Consider the following 13,490-nt stretch of genomic DNA (forward strand, 5'->3'; position numbering starts at 1 on the left):
CTCCCATAAGGGACACATTCAAGAGGCAGACGCAGTGAGCGCCAAAGCCTTGCTGCACCAAGACCCGGCACATAAACATGTCTCCCGCACAGCAACTCTTCCTTTATAGACACAGAGGGTCCGCACGGCCAAGTGGCCTGGAGGACAATTCCTCCCAGTGACACCAACAACAATCAAGACTTAACTATACAAACAAGGACCAAGATGGAGGCATAGGGCAGAAGCCTGATTGCTGCCTACCACAACAATTTTGAGACTACGACAGGAGAGCAGAGCAGACACCATCCAGAACCACCGGAGGGCTGACTGAGCAGATGCTCTACAACTAGAATAAAAGAGAGGGGTACGCGGGATGAAGCTGATGCCGGTGACCCAAAGACCACACTTTAAAAACTACGGCTCAGGCGACACAATGGCGGCCTGGATCGTGCTCGGCGCAGTTTCCCCGGCGGTCTCCGGCTGAGGGGAAGGCTTCACTCGCTGCCGAGCACGGACAGACGAGCCCCTGGGAGACATGGGGTGGGAGACTACGCGCTTGCTGACCTCCGAGTCCTTCAAGAATCTCAACGCCACGGAAGCGGCCAGGTGCACACGCTCGGCAACCGTCCACCGCTGCAGACCCAAGAGCCGATGCAGCCACCCCGGACCAGCCCGCCGCCGCGCACCGGGCACACCGGAGCTTCGCCGAGCCCGCCACCCAACGAGTTCTGCGGTGACTGCCCTGGAACTCTGAGAAAATGGCCAAAGGAATTGCTGAGAGGGAATTAACCAACAGGAATTAGGATCAAGAAGATGAAACCCCGCTGGGTCCCGGATCCGGGTGAAGCCGCGTACCCCTGGGTCCGGGTGAGGCTGGGAACTGGGTCAGGGTGAGGCTGGGCCCCGGGTCCGGGTGAGGCCACGTGCCCCTGGGTCCGGGCAAGGCCATGCGCCCCTGGGTCCGGGTGAGGCTGAATCCTGGGTCTGGGCGAGGCCGTGTGCCCCTGGATGCGGGTGAGGCTGGGTTCCGGGTCCAGGTGAGGCCGTGGGCCCCTGGATCCGGGTGAGCCTGGCCCCGGGTCCGGGTGAGGCCGTGGGCCCCTAGATCCGGGTGAGCCTGGGACCCGGGTCCGGGTGAGGCCGTGGGCCCCTGGATCCGGGTGAGCCTGGCCCCGGGTCCGGGTGAGGCCGTGGGCCCCTGGATCCGGGTGAGCCTGGCCCCGGGTCCGGGTGAGGCCGTGGGCCCCTGGATCCGGGTGAGCCTGGCCCCGGGTCCGGGTGAGGCCGTGGGCCCCTGGATCCGGGTGAGCCGGGGTCCCGGGTCCGGGTGAGGCCATGGGCCCCTGGATCCGGGTGAGCCGGGGTCCCGGGTCCGGGTGAGGCCGTGGGCCCCGGGTCCGGGTGAGCCTGGCCCCGGGTCCGGGTGAGGCCGTGGGCCCCGGGTCCGGGTGAGGCCGTGGGCCCCTGAATCCGGGTGAGCCTGGCCCCGGGTCCGGGTGAGGCCGTGGGCCCCTAGATCCGGGTGAGCCTGGGTCCCGGGTCCGGGTGAGGCCGTGGGCCCCTGGATCCGGGTGAGCCTGGCCCCGGGTCCGGGTGAGGCCGTGGGCCCCTGGATCCGGGTGAGCCTGGCCCCGGGTCCGGGTGAGGCCGTGGGCCCCTGGATCCGGGTGAGCCTGGCCCCGGGTCCGGGTGAGGCCGTGGGCCCCTGGATCCGGGTGAGCCGGGGTCCCGGGTCCGGGTGAGGCCGTGGGCCCCTGGATCCGGGTGAGCCGGGGTCCCGGGTCCGGGTGAGGCCGTGGGCCCCTGCATCCGGGTGAGCCTGGGTCCCGGGTCCGGGTGAGGCCGTGGGCCCCTGGATCCGGGTGAGCCTGGGTCCCGGGTCCGGGTGAGGCCGTGGGCCCCTGGATACGGGTGAGCCTGGCCCCGGGTCCGGGTGAGGCCGTGGGCCCCTGGATACGGGTGAGCCTGGGTCCCGGGTCCGGGTGAGGCCGTGGGCCCCTGGATCCGGGTGAGCCTGGGTCCCGGGTCCGGGTGAGGCCGTGGGCCCCTGGATCCGGGTGAGCCTGGGTCCCGGGTCCGGGTGAGGCCGTGGGCCCCTGGATACGGGTGAGCCTGGCCCCGGGTCCGGGTGAGGCCGTGGGCCCCTGGATACGGGTGAGCCTGGCCCCGGGTCCGGGTGAGGCCGTGGGCCCCTGGATACGGGTGAGCCTGGCCCCGGGTCCGGGTGAGGCCGTGGGCCCCTGGATACGGGTGAGCCTGGGTCCCGGGTCCGGGTGAGGCCGTGGGCCCCTGGATACGGGTGAGCCTGGGTCCCGGGTCCGGGTGAGGCCGTGGGCCCCTGGATACGGGTGAGCCTGGGTCCCGGGTCCGGGTGAGGCCGTGGGCCCCTGGATACGGGTGAGCCTGGGTCCCGGGTCCGGGTGAGGCCGTGGGCCCCTGGATACGGGTGAGCCTGGGTCCCGGGTCCGGGTGAGGCCGTGGGCCCCTGGATCCGGGTGAGCCTGGCCCCGGGTCCGGGTGAGGCCGTGGGCCCCTGGATCCGGGTGAGCCTGGCCCCGGGTCCGGGTGAGGCCGTGGGCCCCTGGAACCGGGTGAGCCTGGCTCCCGGGTCCGGGTGAGGCCGTGGGCCCCTGGATACGGGTGAGCCTGGCCCCGGGTCCGGGTGAGGCCGTGGGCCCCTGGATACGGGTGAGCCTGGCCCCGGGTCCGGGTGAGGCCGTGGGCCCCTGGATACGGGTGAGCCTGGCCCCGGGTCCGGGTGAGGCCGTGGGCCCCTGGATACGGGTGAGCCTGGCCCCGGGTCCGGGTGAGGCCGTGGACCCCTGGATACGGGTGAGCCTGGGTCCCAGGTCCGGGTGAGGCCGTGGGCCCCTGGATCCGGGTGAGCCTGGGTCCCGGGTCGGGTGAGGCCGTGGGTCCCTGGATCCGGGTGAGTCTGGCCCCGGGTCCGGGTGAGGCCGTGGGCTCCTGAATCCGGGTGAGCCTGGGTCACGGGTCCGGGTGAGGCCGTGGGCTCCTGAATCCGGGTGAGCCTGGGTCACGGGTCCGGGTGAGGCCGTGGGCCCCTGGATCCGGGTGAGGCCACGCGACCCTGGGTCAGGGAGAGGCCACGCGCCCATGGGTCTGGGTGAGGCCATGCGCCCCTGGGTCCAGATGAAGCTGAATCCTGGGTCTGGGCGAGGCCGTGTGCCCCTAGATCCGGGTGAGGCTGGACCCCGGGTCCGGGTGAGGCCGTGGGCCCCTGGACCCGGGTGAAGCCGTGCCCCTGGATCCGGCCGAGACCAAACCAGAGGGAGTCGGACCTGCATTACCACCATTTGTCCACCATCCAGAGCTGAGGGGTCAGTGCCGACATGTACTCATAAGGAACTGGTGGACATTGATATTGGGTCTCAAAAGAACTGTTGGTGCAGAAAGAAACTCACTACAGACTGATTCATTTGCCTGTCAGCATAACTATTATTGCTCGTCGCACATTCAATTCTTATAAGTATATCTCTAGTGACACATGATTTCGCTCATCTAGGGGAAACGATGAACAACATAGACTGATGAACAAGAACAGAACCAGAAACAAGGAGGCATCGATCGGACTATCGGGCCTCAGAGGGAGGATAGGGGAGGGTGGGGGGAGGGGGGAGAGATCAACCAAAGGTCTTGTGTGCATGCATATGAGCCTAACCAATGCTTAAGTTCAACAGAGGGTTGGGGCATCCATGGGGAGGGGTGTGGGATGGGAATGGGGGGATGAGGACAAATATGTGACACCTTAATCAATAAAGAAATTAAAAAAAAAAAGTAATATGCTGCCGAAACCGGTTTGGCTCAGTGGATGGAGCGTCAGCCTGCGTACTGAAGGGTCCCGGGTTCGATTCCGGTCAAAGGCATGTACCTTGGTTGCAGGCACATCCCCAGTGGGGGGTGTGCAGGAGGCAGCTGATCGATGTTTCTCTCTCATCGATGTTTCTAACTATCTCCCTTCTTCTCTGTAAAAAAATCAATAAAATATATTTTAAAAAAAGTAATATGCTAATTCAACTGGGAGAACTTCCAGATATCCTTCGGGATAAAGCCAGGGCTTGGCTGTCCTGTAAACCACCCCAAATGACCCTCAGCCCTTTGCCTTGGCCGGCCAAACACCCCAACGTGTCCCCTCATCCCGATGGTGGCGTGGCCAGCCTGCAAACAGCTCTCAGCCCCTCGCCCAGGCTGGCAACGCCCCCAATAGGGGACCCTCAACCCGATGGGTGCATGGCTGCCCTGCATACTACTCCAGTTCCTCACTCAGGCAGACACCGCTCCCAGTGGGGACCCCCACCCCGATGGGGGCATGGCCAGCATGCAAACTGCCCCAGGCCCCTCACCCAGGCCAGCCCTACTGCCCCAAGGGGATCCCCACCCTGATCTGGGACCCCCTTCAGGGCACACCAGCCGGCCCCCACCTGTGCACCAAACCTGTATCTATACTAACAAAAAGGTAGTATGCTAATTAGACTGGGAGACATGCTGGACTTCCTTCAGAACAAAGCCATGGTGGCGGGTCAAGGCAGAGGCAGTTAGGGGTGACCAGGCCTGGAGGGGGGGCATTTGGGGGCGAGCAGACTGGCAGAAGGACAGTTGGGGGCGATCACGCCAGCAAGGGGGGCTGTAGGGGGCGAGAGAGCCAGCGGCGTGGGGCAGATGGGCACGAGCAGGCTGGCATCAGAGTGGTTAGGGGAGGCAGGCAGGCAGGTGAGTGGTTAGGAGCCAGTGGTCCTGGATTGTGAGAGGGATGTCCGACTTACATCCCCAAAGGGGTCCCAGATTGGAGAGGGTGCAGGCCAGGCTGAGGGACACCCCTACCCCCGTGCATCAAACTCATGCACTGGTCCACTAATACACACACACACACACACACACACACACACACACACACAATGAGTGGCCCAGTTCCTCACCCAAGCTGGCACCACACCAAGTGGGGACCCCCACTCCAATGGGGACATGGCCGACTTACCCCAGGTCCCTCTCCCAGGCCACCCCTGTTCCGCAAGTGGACCCCTACCCTGAACCAGGACCTCCTTCAGGCCAGGCTGAGGGACATTCCCCCCCTCCCCTATGTACGAAATTCATGCACTGTGCCAAAAGTATATATATATACACTGAGTGGCCAGGTAATTATGCTCTCTTGAATGCATGATAATCTGGTCACTTAATATATATCCTATATAATAAAAGGTTAATATGCAAATTGTCCCCTCGACCAGGAGTTCAACCAGCACGCAGGTTGAACTGCCCATGTCCCCTGCCCCTTGTCAGGCTGGCCGGACCTCACCCATGAACAAATTCATGCACCAGGGGTCTTATATATATATATACACACTGAGTGGCCAGATTATTATGCGTTCAGAGATCATAATAATCTGTCCACTGTGTGTGTGTGTATGTGTGTGTGTGTGTGTGTATACAATATACATATACATATATACATATATATACATATATATACATATATATACATATATATATATATATATATATACATATATATATATATATATATATATATATATAGAGAGAGAGAGAGAGAGAGAGAGAGAGAGAGAGAGAGAGATTTTTTATTCCATTAATTTTATACACTCTTGTAATTGATATATATGTAGTAGGACTTCGGGTTACGTCGGAGAACTGTTCCTATGGCGCAACATAATGCAATTTTCGCTGTAAGTCAAAACCCACCTACATAAGCACCTATGTCATTCACATGGCACACATACACAGCAAAAATGAAGTGAAACAGTAAAAATAATTTGAAAGAAAAATAACAATTTGGGAGGACAAGAAGAAGGTGTCCTTTACTGACCTTTACTTATGGTAAATAAATAATAAAAAGCATAAAGCACATATGTACATATAAGGGTAAATACTGGATTATTATTACCTTTACTACTGTTGTTGGCTTGCACATTGGACGTTGCAAAGTGGGGAAAGACAGGCTTACACTAAGCTGCTGCGGGGAGGAGGTTTGAGAGGCAGAAACTGCAGAAGGTGCTGGAGATCCTGAGTCAGGTGAGTCCGGAGAAGCACATGAGGTAGAGGGTACGGGATCTGTTGCAGGCCTCTCCACCTTCTTAAAATAATGTTCGAGGCTAGTCCGGAAGGATACCTTCTTCTTGTCCTCCCAAATCTCCTTGTAACACCGCAGGCTATCCATGACCCCTCAGGCAATGTTACCTGTAAATGTTGGGGTCCTTAGTGTACCTGTCAATGTTGGGGTCATGAGCCGCAAACCTTGCCAAGGCATCCTCTATCATTGCAAAGGCCCCCGCTAATTCCTTGCTTGTAAATCTCCTGGGCTCTGGGGTTGGTGTGTCTTCCTCTTCAATGAACTGCTGTTTCAGTTGAGTGAGGTCCTCGGCAGTAAGCTCCTCTCCATGAGATGCCAGCAGCTCTGTGACATCCTCAGCCTCCACCTCCAAATCAAGCTGGTTACTCAACTCAACAACATTCTTGATGACAACCTCAACTGAATCCTCAAAGCCATGGAAATCATTCACAAACTGGGGACAGAAATTTTTCCAAACACCATTCAAGTTCATCTGCTTAACTTCATCCCTAGAATCAGAAATGTTTTTTTACAGCAGCAAGAACATTGTAAGATTTCCAAAAGTCATTGAGAGTCAACTCCTTATCCTTCTCCGTTGCCCTAAAAGCCATAGCAAATGTCCTTCGGAGGTAGTAGGCCTTGAAAGAGGCAAGGACACCTTGGCCCATCGGCTGTAAAATGGAGGTGGTGCTCGGTGGAAGGTAAACCACCTTGACATTTGGATGAAAGTCATTCAAATCAGCAGGGTGACAAGGGGCATTGTCCAGCACTAGCAACACCTTAAAGGGCAGCCCCCTTGAAGCACAGTAGTCCTTGACTTCTGGCACAAAATGGTTGGTAAATCAGTCCTCAAATACTCTGAGTGTCACCCATGCCTTGTTGTTAGATTTCCAGATGACAGGTAGTAGACCCTTCCATATGCCCTCGATTGCCCTTGGATTCTCGGCCGGACACACCAAGGGCTTCAGCTTGAAGTCACCAGCAGCATTAGCCCCAAGTAGCAAACTCAATCTCTCCTTGCTGGCTTTATGGCCTGATTCTGTCTTCTCTTTCTTGGCAATGTACTTACATGTAGGCATATGCTTCCAGAACAAGCCTGTCTCATGCACATTAAACACTTGTTTATCACGGTAACCCCCCTCCGTAATTATCTCAGCCAACACACTAGGAAAATCAACTGCTGCTTTGGCATCACCACTAGCAGCTTCCCCTGGCACCTTAAGATTATGCAAATTAGCACGAGCTTTAAAATGCATAAACCAACTTTGCTAGCCACAAACTCCTCACTTTCACTCCCTTCCCCCTTTTCATTTTTCAAGGCCTCAAACAATCTTTTAGCCTTCTCCTGAGTCAACATCAGGCTAACTGGGATATGCCGTTGATGCTGCTCATCCAGCCAAAGCACTAATAATCTTTCCATCTCAATAATGAGACCACTATGCTGCTCTGTAACCACAGTTGATTTCATAGGACCAGATCCTTTTGCATGTTCAAGTACACGCTTTTGATCGCTGATGACCCTCGAGACAGTCATGTGACTTAAGCCAAGCAACTGGCCAATGTTCCTCGGTGTTTCGCCCTTTTCCGAGCGTCTTATTATGTCTCCTTTCACTTCCATTGTGAGGGCTTTTCTTCTTTTTGTAGCACTGCCATCAGAAGAATCTGCCTTATGCTTAGGAGCCATAAGGCAGGGCAAAAAGTGTTCAAAATAACAATACAAACAAAAGAGAGTGAATGAAGCACAATCCAAAACGGCTTATCAACGGCGACTGAATGACAGCGTCTTCCTTGTATAGAGCCTCATGATGACTTATTCATCCACTCCACTGCAACTAGTTCCCGGGCGAACTTTGTGCAAACGCCTTACATCCAATGACAGAACTTTTTATTTTATATAAATAAATTGCAAATGGCAACATAACCACAAAACAACATATGTCAAGTCGGAAGTAACTTGAGGACTGTCGAGAGAGAGAGAGAGAGAGAGAGAGAGAGAGAGAGAGGGAGGGAGACATCTATTTTTTGTTCCATTAATTTTATACATTCTTTGATTAACTCTTGTAATTGATGTGACCAGGGTTGGAACTTGCAATCTTCCATTATTGAAATTATTCACTGACCCACTTAGCTGTTTGGCCTCGGTCAGACATATGTGACATTTTAAGTAACAACCCAATAATAATGTACCTGAGAATAGTTAGATACAAAAACCATCAGGATAACTAAGATAGTGGTGGAAGTCTAGAATACCATTCATGGGATTTCAAAAGTGTCTTTTTTTCCAAGGAAATATTTAAAGTAAGCTATATCAATGTCAGACTGTATTATTGCATCAATTATTTTATATGCCGAGAATGAAGCACTGATAAGGTCAGTAGGAACTTGGTATCAGCAAGGCAGGCATGATGGGAAACAACAAAAGTGTATTTTTTAATGTCCATTTTAAATAAATTCTACTTAAATCCATCTTTAGAAAAGGTTTAATCTTGATGCTTCCTAGGAATATGTCCATTTCCTCCAGGTTGTCCAGTTTGTTGGAATAGAGTTGTTTGTTGTATTTTTAACAATCCTTTGTATCTCAGCGGGGTCTGTTGTTATTTCACCTCTTTCATTTCTGATTTTGTTTATTTGGGTCCTCTCTCTTTGCTTCTTGGTGAGCCTGGCTAGAGGTCCATCAATCTTGTTTATCCTTTCAAAGAACCAGTTCTTGGTTTTGTTGATCTTTTGTATTGTTTCTTTGGTCTCTATGTCATTTATCTCCACTCTGATCTTTGTTATTTCCTTCCTTCTGGTTACAATGGGCTTTTCTTGTTGCTCTTTTTCTAGCTCTTTGAGTTGTAGGGTTAGGTAATTTATTACCATTGTTTCTTGTTTTTTGCAGTAGGCTTGTAGAGCTATGAACTTCCCTCTCAAGACTGCTTTCACTGTGTCCCATAGATTTTGGATTGTTGTGTTTTCATTGTCATTTGTTGCCATGATGTTTTTTATTTCTTCCTTGATCTCTCTGGTGACCCAGTCCTTGTTTAATAGCATGCTCTTTAGTCTCCATGTGTTTGATTTCTTTGGATTGTATTTATTGTAATTTATTTCCAGTTTTATGCTTCTGTGATCTGAGAAGATGCTTGATATAATTTCTATCTTCTTGAATTTGAAGAGACTTTGCCTGTGACCCAGCATATGGTCTATCTTTGAAAATGACCCATGTGCAATTGAGAAGAATGTATATTCTGTGGCTTTGGGGTGAAATGTTCTGAAGATGTCAATTAATTCCATCTGGTCTAGTGAGTCATTTAGGATTGCTGTTTCTTTGCTGATTTTTTGTTTAGAGGATTTGTCCAATGGTGATATTGGGGAATTAAAGTCTCCTACTATGATTGTATTGCTACTAATCTCTCCCTTGATATCCTCCAGGAGTTTTTTTATGTATTTGGGTGCTCCTATATTGGGAGCGTATATGTTTACCAGAATTATTTCTTCTTGTTGGATTTCTCCCTTTAGTATTATGAAGTGGCCTTCCTTATCTCTTGTTATGGCATTTACTTTGAGGTCTATTTTGTCAGATATAAGTATTGCTACCCCAGCTTGTTTTTCATTTCCATTTTCCTGAAAGATATTTTTCCATCCCTTCACTTTCAATCTGTGTGAGTCTCTTGTTCTGAGGTGGGTCTCTTGTAGACAGCATATATATGGGTCGTGTTTTTTTATCCATTCAGCTACTCAATGTCTTTGGATTGGAGCATTTAGTCTGTTTACATTTAAAGTTATTACTGAAAGGTATTTGTTTGTAGTCATATCTATTTTTGTGTCTGTATTCCTTCTTACCTGTTTATTTCTTCTTTTTACAGTATTCCCTTTAGCAATTCTTACATTGCTGGTTTGGTGGTGACAAACTCCCTGAGCCTTTATTTGTCTGCAAAGCTCCTGATTTCCCCTTCAATTTTGATTGATAGTCTTGCTGGATATAGTATTCTTGGATTCAGTCCTTTGCTTTGCAACACTTTGTATACCTCCTTCCATTCTCTTCTAGCTTGTTGTGTTTCTGTTGAGTAATCATTTGACAATCTGATGGGTGTTCCTTTGTAGGTAACTCTCTGTCTCTCTCTTGCCGCCTTTAGGATTCTCTCTTTATCATTTATATTTGCCATTGAAATTATGACATGTCTTGGTGTGGGTCTTTTGGGGTTGATCCTGCTTGGGACTCTCTGTACTTGCATAACTTTTATCTTTCCCATATCCGGGAAGTTTTCTGTCATTATTTCTTCGAATAGATTTTCTAATCCCTGCTGCTCTTCTTGTCCTTCTGGCAGCCCTATTATACGCATGTTACTTCGTTTCATGTTGTCCCGAAGCTCCCTTAGGCTTTCCTCCTGCTTTTTAATTTTTTTCTCCAATTGCTGTTCAGATTGAGCTTGTTTCTGTACCTGATCTTCTAACTCACTAATTCGGTCCTCTGCTTCTTGTAGTCTACTGTTGAAACTTTCCATGGTATTTTTTATTGTAGCTATATCACTTTTCATTTCTTCCTGATTCTTGCATAAGTTGTTGATTTTCTCATCCATCCGATATATAAATTCCATGACCATTACTCTGAACTCCTTTTCGGTCATGTTGCAAGCTTCAGTTTCACTAATTTCCTTTCTTGGCGACTCCACATTTTCTTTCCTCTGTGAGTTATTTCGTTTCCCAATTCTGGCTATTACCAGAAAGCTCAAGCTTCCATTTGCGTGGACCTGGGCCGTGTGCTGTGGGGACTTCGCTCCACCCTAGTTTCACTGAAGTGCTCTGACACTAGGATGTGTGGCTGCCTTTGGTTGGTGGGAACCAGACTTGCCCAGGATCATGAATGTATATTTTAAATCAATTACACTTACATCAAAGTTTAAAAAATAATTGAAACTTGCACTTCCCATTATTTTACTATTTTATCATGAAAGTTCTTGAGTATATTTGTATCTAATGCATCAGCATGTTTGTAATAATATATAATGATGTGCTCCTGAAATATCCTAGCAGGCCCATGTTCAGTGCCAACATTTTGTCATTTTGAAACTAATCATGATGAGAGTATTTACCACCAGGAATAAATGCTGGAGAATGTTAGCAACATAGATTTAACTTATAAGTGTATCATGCAATTGGGCATTAAGTTGTGCATAAGATAAAATGTGAGAAAAACAATTTTCCTTCCAGTATTCAAAACATATTGTATAGTTCCAAATGGAAAATAAACCAATTGAGTCCTTAAGGAATGGGTGAAGTGAATGGAGATGACTTAGATGCTGAACTGTGCTCCCATTGGTTAAATCCTAAATTCATTTGAAAAATTGAAAAAGTGAGAGCTCAGCTCGCCTTTGAGCCTGGCGACTTCCCATTGATCAGACCTAGGACTTGCCTCACAGCATGGTCCCCAAATGCCAGACCTAGTTCCCACCTCAAAGAAAGAAACCTAAACTGGCTCCAGCCCCCAAGCAGGAGAAGAAGCCGACCCCTCCGGACGTGCTGAGGGTGAAAAAGAACAGCAATAAGCGATTGAACATATTGAAGAGGTACAAAACGAAATAGACAACTCAATGAACAAGCCAGTGAGGAGATTTTGAAAGTAGAACAGAAATATAACAAACTCCGCCATTTTTTCAGAAGAGGTCAGAATTGATCGCCAAAATCCCAGATTTGGGGGTAACAACATTTGTCAACCATCCACAAGTGTCTGCACTGCTTGGGGAAGGGAATGAAGAGGTGCTGCATTATTTGACAAGAGTTGAAGTGAGAGAATTTGAAGATATTAAATCAGGTTACAGAATAGATTTTTATTGTGATGAAAATCCTTACTTCGAAAATAAAGTTGTCTCCAAAGAGTTTCATCTGAATGAGAGTGGTGATCCATCTTCAATGTCCACTGAAATCAAATGGAAATCTGGAAAGGATTTGATGAAATATTCAAGTCAAACACAGAATAAAGCCAGAAGGAAGAGACAGCATGAGGAACCAGAGAGCTTCTTGACCTGGTTTACTGACCATTCTGATACAGGTGCAGATGAGTTAGGAGAAATCATCAAAGATGACATTTGGCCAAATCCTTTAGAGTACTACTTGGTTCCTGACAGGAATGATGAAGAAGGGCAAGGAGAAGAAGATGATGATGCATGCAAGAATTCATACACTGGGCCTCTAGATATATATATATATATATATATATATATATATATATATATATACACATATATATATATACACATATATACACACATATACATATACATATTATTAAAGCTTGTTTTAAATCAAGTACACATATATCAAACTTTTAAAAATATTTAAAACTTATGTTTACAATAATTCAGCTGTTTAAGTGTGAATGTTCTTGTGCACATTCATTGCCCCTGTATCAGTATGCTAAAAATCTATTCATATGAAAAGCTAAGCAACTGCCCAAAGTCCTCACAGGTAGCTATGACTTGCATTGACCACCAGGGTGCAGACGCTCAACACAGGAGCTGCCCAGTGAGTTGTGGTTACCTGACAGCAGTGGTTCACAGGTAACGCACCCCATAACCAGAGAGGAGGGACCCTGATTCTGGGTTGTGTCACCCAAGAACTGCCCTCTCGAAATCCAGGACACTTCGGGGGATGTCGGAGAGCCTGTTTAAGCCAACTCTCCACAGGCCAGGCCCTCGTTTTGAAAGGGAGGAGAGGAACAGCAATCATCTACCTCCTGCACGACCACTCCAGGGGATTCAGGAAGGCATGTGCCCTGCCATGGAATCAAACCAGTGGCCTAGGGACCCCACCCATTACACAGATTCCCTTCAAGCCTCGGCAGTGCCAGCCAAGGAGGGACTGTGAGAGGTTGGCACTAGTGAGTGTGGGGCCGATCTCACCAAGTCCCGCCTCACCAGAGACTTCCAGCTTAATTTAATTTCAATGTGCACGCATCCATATACCTGGTCACTAGTAAAATATAATGATGTACTACTGAAATATCTTACGTCCATATGCAATGCCATCATTTTGACAGTTGAATGTGGTGAAATTGTCAACTACTGCTAACCTAGACTTCAATTAATGTATTATTAAATGCTTAGACTTAAAGAATACTGGTGGAGGATGTTAACAATGGAGATTAAACTTTAAGTGTATGGTACAAGTGGGCTATAAATAGTACATAGGGTAAAAATTGAGAAAAAGTATATTGTTTTTAGAATTCAAAAGCAAGAATTTCATATGGCAAAGAAGTCACTAGAGTCATTGAGGAATGAGTGAAATTCAAACATATGTCTTAGAGGCTGCACTATCCTCCTATTGGTTAGGATAATAAATTAACTTTACAGTATACAAAATCCTGAGCAGACATTTTAACAAAGGAGATAAAGACAATGTAAAGAAATGCATAAGAAATGATCACCGCCGAAACCGGTTTGGCTCAGTG

General features: G+C 49.5%; 2 pseudogenes across 2 annotated transcripts in view; one reads left to right on the top strand and one right to left on the bottom strand.

Annotated features, from left to right (window-relative positions):
- LOC307094991 (protein SET-like) overlaps nucleotides 1-6,172 on the bottom strand; it is a 61,623-nt pseudogene extending 55,451 nt beyond the window's left edge. Inside the window, exon 1 of the transcript in view lies at nucleotides 6,125-6,172. The product of the transcript in view is annotated as a protein SET-like (transcript). The remainder of the gene's footprint in view (nucleotides 1-6,124) is intronic.
- LOC307095038 (protein SET-like) overlaps nucleotides 1-13,111 on the top strand; it is a 345,435-nt pseudogene extending 332,324 nt beyond the window's left edge. Inside the window, exons 2-3 of the transcript in view lie at nucleotides 11,611-12,209; nucleotides 13,080-13,111. The product of the transcript in view is annotated as a protein SET-like (transcript). The remainder of the gene's footprint in view (nucleotides 1-11,610; nucleotides 12,210-13,079) is intronic.
- Nucleotides 13,112-13,490: the final 379 nt, after the last annotated feature.

Source organism: Cnephaeus nilssonii (assembly GCF_951640355.1).
Source record: "Cnephaeus nilssonii genome assembly, chromosome: 24".
Classification (NCBI taxonomy): Eukaryota; Metazoa; Chordata; class Mammalia; order Chiroptera; family Vespertilionidae; genus Cnephaeus; species Cnephaeus nilssonii.